The sequence below is a fragment of the Tasmannia lanceolata genome, unplaced genomic scaffold (assembly GCF_043159265.1).
Source record: "Tasmannia lanceolata isolate RefF3 unplaced genomic scaffold, GAP_Taslan_0.1 ptg000002l, whole genome shotgun sequence".
NCBI classification, from domain to species: Eukaryota; Viridiplantae; Streptophyta; class Magnoliopsida; order Canellales; family Winteraceae; genus Tasmannia; species Tasmannia lanceolata.
Genome location: NW_027518679.1, coordinates 7,058,310 through 7,064,415, shown reverse-complemented (window position 1 = coordinate 7,064,415; position 6,106 = coordinate 7,058,310). Strand labels below are relative to the sequence as shown.

The 6,106-nt window shown below is 40.4% G+C and overlaps 1 long non-coding RNA gene across 1 annotated transcript; it reads right to left on the bottom strand.

The window, feature by feature from the left end:
• Positions 1–256: 256 nt before the first annotated feature.
• On the bottom strand, positions 257–5,352 carry LOC143875807 (uncharacterized). Its single transcript, XR_013250207.1, has 2 exons — positions 4,957–5,352; positions 257–1,701 (listed from the first exon to the last, which is right to left on the bottom strand). It is a non-coding gene; the product is annotated as an uncharacterized LOC143875807 (long non-coding RNA).
• Between the last annotated feature and the right edge of the window lie 754 nt (positions 5,353–6,106).

Genomic DNA, 6,106 nt, shown 5'->3' with positions numbered 1-6,106 from the left:
TTTTCAGTCTAGCAGATCTTCAAACTCCGTTATTTTTCTTATTCATCATCATTTCATTTTTTTATTGTATCTCAGGACCTAGCTCATTAGTTCTGAACACCAGAAGGACTTTTATAGGTAGGATAGGGCTTTTCAAAGAATGGCTTAAGGCTCAACAAAGATTTCGACCGAACCTGTGAACAGGTCGCCTACATATCCCAAGGTAGGAATCAGGTCGTGTGTAGTTCAGGGCGAATGCCCCTAGTTTGAAGATAAATTGTTTGATTTTTTTTTTTCCTTTTTTCTTTTCTTTCTGGAACAATTAACTTCTCTTCTTTTGGAACTTGTCCCTCTCTTTTTTTTTTTGAAAGGATTGAATTTCTTTTCCTTTTTGAATCGACCGAACTCGGTTCAACCGAGTTGCCTACGTACCCCAGTATAGGGATCAGGTCTCGCGTAGTTCGGGGGAATGCCCCAAGTTTGATGGGTTTTCAAGAAAATTTGATTTAGGCTCGAAGGGTTTGCAAATCGGTATTCTTTTGACATTGGGTTTTGATTTTGGGATTTAATCGGCCAAAGGAGGCCTTTCGATGTTCAGATTGGGAATCGATCTAGGTTACTAGAGTCCCTCTGGTACTGATTATTTTTTTTTTCTCTTTTGTTTTTTTTTTTTTTCGCGGAGTTTGACGGCATTTCCAGGTAAGAGATAATGGATCTTCTTCTTTCAAGATTCTAATACGTGCTTTTGACTTTCATAGAGCGAAACTTGTTCTTTGACATCCTCCATCTATGGATTCGTACTCTCGATATCTGATGATCACTTTTCATTGTTTGCTCTTGAACTTTTCATCTTGAATTTGTTGGCTTTATGAATTTGAGAACCAAGGTCATTGATTGGAAATATGAAAGTTGTTTCCACTCTATGCCCCTTGTATAGCATATATCTTCTCACTTTCTTCATTTTCTTTGAGCTTTCCATCTATGTCTTGCCCCTGGTATCGGTTGTAGCTTTTCTAGACAATCTTCTTATTCTTGAAATAATTTTATCAATTCTTCACACTCTTTAGAGGGTAATGTATTTTCAATCGGCATTCACTGAATCAAAGTTTCAGTGCCAGTGTTTATCATTTCAATTTCATCTTTGAAAGGTTGGGATTGGCGCTCCTCCTCTCGTTCAAGTAATTGCTGTGACTCAAGTGGAGTTTCGTCAATTTTGTCCTCATTTGAGGAGGGAGTCTTATTTTAAGATCAGAAGCACACTTAAGAACAGACACAAGTGAACTTTTTGGAACTGACTGAAATTTTATTTAAAGAAAAGCTATTACATCAGACGACCTATCCTGAACATGCTCACGATTCACAACTCTAAATAAGAAAGAGAAACAGAAGATAACTTGCCTGGACTAGGCATTGACCTTTAACTGTAAGACCGGACTCAACAATTATACTGACCATGATGACTGACTCAACATAAAATAGTAAGTGACTAAAACTTTAACTGCTGCAACTGTTTGGCGTTGAAGGCTCGGCGAAGGCTGGTTCGTTCTGAACATCATCATGGCTGATACTTTCAATTTTGGACAATGATGACTGATTCGCATAGGGAAATGCCCCTAGCTCAATGATTCTGAGAGTGAACTCTGAAGGACTTAGCAAAATAATCTTGAAAAAGGTAGCCCCTAGAGGAGGAACAGACCAGGGGTACAAGCAAGATTGGATTATCTGGACCAGGCATGATCAGATCATGAGAACGCATAATCGAAAGATTGTGAGATTCTGCATCTGCCAGTTAGGGGATGGCATGAAGATACGATCGAATCGTATGACAGAAGAACGAAAGACGCACGATCAAAAGATTAGATGAGATAGCATAAGATTGCTTTCAACGGATAGATCATGAATGACTAATCCTATGAGATCTTTGAAAATTATGGGATTTATATCCTAACCCAAAGGGAAATTTTTTTTTTTTCACATTTTATCAGTGTTACCTGAAGGCATCAACCCTAATCCTAATCTATCGGAGTGGAGAGAGAATCTCGACTCATGACTTTGTTCGTGTATATAAGGACCGATCGTGACCATTGGAAGATGGACCACGGCCTAATCTAGACACCAATGGGTAGGATATCCTAAACTAGGCTCACACACGTGATGCACATGTGTTCGTATACTACATGCATGTGTGGGTTAATCTAGGGGTAAGGCCAAGAGTTCCCTTAGCGCGAATCCCTGTTCGATATACTGTACCAGTGTCCGGCGTATCAGTACGTGAACAAGAGATCCGTTTACGTACCATAAAGGTACTAGGCTAAGGGTGGAATGCTTCTCTAGCACAGAGGCACCAGGTGATGAAATCCCAGTCAACCATGCTAGATAACACTCCGGGTTCCTAAAATAGGACGTGTGTGCACGTGAGATGCAAGGGTTTAGATGCAAGTGATGTAAGTGTGTGCAATAAGTTCGCGCGATCTATGATGCCTTCAGGTTTTGTTAGATTAAGTTTGAGTAAAATGTGATGAGAAAATAAAACAAGACAAACTAATCTGACAAGTATACAAGAGATAGAGTTCTTATGAGCCAGTTAAATTAAATTCAAATGAATTATCTTTTGGAATTTTAATGAAGTTAGGTGATCCCCAGCAGAGTCGCCAAACTGTGGTACCCGATCCCGCGAGAGGGGTGTGGGGCGCGAGCCGCCGCTCTCTCTCTCTTGGTCTCTCGTATCCACGCGATTGGCGTGTGCATTTTAATATTGATTTGAATTCGTCTTTTATGTGAACTTGGGATCACTAAGGCAATCCGAATTCCACACGAAAGAGACTGACAGAGTCGCCACCTAGATGTGGGATCTAGGACCCGTAATTAACCAGAAATCTAGACTCGCTACTTGGTTACGAGAATGGAAGGTATGGGGAGTTATCCACCACATGCACCATTCTTGCCCGATAATCGGTCTTCGATTCCAAAAGCTAACTCTTTTAAATTTATTTTAAATGGCTCATTCAACTCTATGTTAATGTGCGAACTAAGTGACATGCATCCTATGATCTAATTTCAATGTGAATCCTAAATGTGTATCTTGATTTATTAATTTGTCTGGATTCAATCTAAGTGAAAGTTCTCCTAAAATTCTAATTTCATGGAAAGTCCTAAGTGATTTGATTAAGCATTTACAAGAAAATTAATATACAAAACACCACAATTTGTTTGTGGTGCCGACTCGCGGGTGGTATGCCATCAGACATCCAAGCTGCCTACGTACCCAAGCCTCACTGGGATCAGAGTCGACGTAGTTCGGTGCACCTAAGCTAAGTTACATATGCCTAACTCAACTAAGACACCGACCTAGACGGGATTGACTGTTTCAACAGTTTTAGGAGAAGTTATTTAATTCAAGTTGAAGATTTTATTATCTTAGGATTTCATCTAAGATGCTATATGATTCTCATCTAAATGCAAATGGTCCCTTAGACTAATGCAGGTTTGCCTTACATCCTAGTTTACTAGGCTTGTCCTAGGGAAAGATTGGGTGACTAGTGTAACTAGACCTATGGCACGGTTGCTATACATAGCAAGCGTCCGTGATGAGGCCGGACTCCTGACTCTAGGACTCCCTAAAACCTAAGACTCCCTAAAACTTAGGACACGACACGACACGACACCAGTGTTCCTAAATTGGGCTCTAAGGGTTCCTAAAGGAATTTTGAATCCACCGGCTCTTGGGAATCTCGAATTCTTTTGGGTTTGTGGAAACTTTTAGAGTTTTCTTGAAGCTTTTATTATCTGAAGGTATTTAGTGTGTTTGGTAGCTTTTAAAGTTGTTTATTTAGAAGGTTTTAGTTTCATTTGAAATTTTTAGTGGTCTTTTGGTTAATGGCTTTTAACGGATTTTTATCAGTGGATTTTAAATGGGTGAATTTTAGTTTTGTTAATTTTAGGTTGGATGTACTTTAGATTAATGTCTTTCGATTTTGGTTTGGAAAATGACGTTAACACAACCAAGTTTTGACAATTGCACAAATTCGACAAACCATTGACCATTAAAAGATCTGACAAATGCAGCCCACTAAAACTGTCGTAACTCTTTAACCGCTTGGCCAAATTCAACGTACAAACATGCGTTGGAAAGATCTTTTATAGGGCTACAACTTTGTAGTTCTCCATTGTTTGTAAATCTGTGATTTAGAGGTTCGAATTTGTGTTGCAAACAAAAGGACAGCAACATTAAACTGGAAATGCCTAAAGGTGTGCCGCAACCATTTTGGACTTAACTTTTTAACCGCTCGCTGTCTGATCTAGCACGAATACTCGTTGGAAACGGCACGAAAATATCTACGACTTTGTAGTTAACCATTTCCCACGATTCTGTTGTTTAGAGGTCGAAAAATCTGTTTAAAGTCTAACAGCTAGCACTATGACGGGAATGATATTGGCACCCCCATGTTTTCTTTTGATAGTTCTTATTTTTTTAGTGATTAAAAGACGGTGAATATGAAAAATGGCTTGAATGGGCCTGAGATTAGATTCAAATGGGATGTTTGAAAAAGGGGTTGTTTTTATCTACTTGGCAAGGTGGGGTATGGATATTGGGTTCTTGAGATTGAGTGGGGGCTGTTGTTATCAAATTGGAGTGGGGGCTGTTGTTATCAATTGAAAGATGGAGGTTTTGTAAGCCAAATTAAATGGGTTTTGATAATTCATGTAAAATTCAAGTTTTCTTTCTTGTAAATGTTCAAAATTTTTAATGAATTGTTTTCCCAAAAGAAATCTAAATTCCCTAACAAGCCAATGATTTCAACATCCCATTGCAAATAGGTTCTAATGACCCTGACACATTAATTATATTTAGCATAAGTGAGAACATGACCAAGGCCAAACTAGTACAAAATTAAACATGACATCAACCAAAATATACGCAAAACAACACTCAATCCTACAAATATAGAAAAGAAAATAAAATTCCAAAAGACATACCTTTTTGTAGACGATATTCCATGCAAACTTATGGAGAAGAGGGATTTGGTCTAGAGAGAGGGCTTGAATTTTCTAAGAGAGGGGTTCTCTCCTCTTTTCTTTTTTTTCCTTCTTTTCTTTGGTGAGATGAGAGGGTATTTATAGGAGAATGGGATAGGAGGTTAGGTGAGGTTAGGTGAGGTTAGGTAAGGTTAGGTGAGGTTAGGTGATGTTAGGTGAGGTTAGGTGAGGTTAGGTGAGGTTTGGATGGTTATGATGGGAGGAGAGGTTAGGTGAGGTTAGGTGAGGTTTGAATGGTTAGGATGAGAGGAGAGGTTAGGTGGTTTTGGATGGTTAGACCCAGGTCATGATCTGCCATTGATCTAACGATTTACGGAAATCGGGTCTCGGAATGGAATCAGGGTCCGGGCTATGAAGTGACCCTAGCTTATTTTGTCCCGATTGATGATCCGTAAAGTCAGATCAAGATATTAATGACCTAAAACATATAAATCAATGATAGAGGGGGTTCTCACATGGATTTAACACACTAATTTATTTGTTGATTAAAACAAAACAAAATGGGGTGTCTACACTAGGCCGTCTGTCCGGCCTTGGAAGTCTGTCCGACAAAGCCGTCTCTCCGGCCTAGAAAATCTGTCCGGCAAAGCCATCTGTCCGGCGTAGGAAATCTGTCCGGAAAATCTGTCCGGCTAAGCCGTGTGTCCGGCCTGGGAAATCTGTCCGGCTAAGCCTTGTGTCCGGCCTGGGAAATCTGTCCGGCTAAGCCGTCTGTCCGGCCTAGGAAGTCTGTCCGGCAAAGCCGTCTTTCCAGCCTAGAAAATCTGTCCGGAAAATCTGTCCTGCAAAACCGTCTATTCGGCTCGGGTCGAGCAGATTTTTGTCGTCTAGCGAAGGCGTCATATTCTGTTCGGCTTGGGCTAGGCAGATTTTTGTCGTGTAGCGAATGCGCTAGATTCTGTCTGGCTTAGGTCGGGCATATTTTTGTCGTTTAGCGAATGGACCATATTCTGTCCGGCTTGGGACGGGCAGATTTTTGTCGTCTAGCGAAGGCATCATATTCTGTCTGGCTTGGGCTGGGCAGATTTTCGTCGTGTAGCGAATGCGCCAAATTCTGTCCCGCTTGGGCCGGGCAGATTTTTGTCGTTTA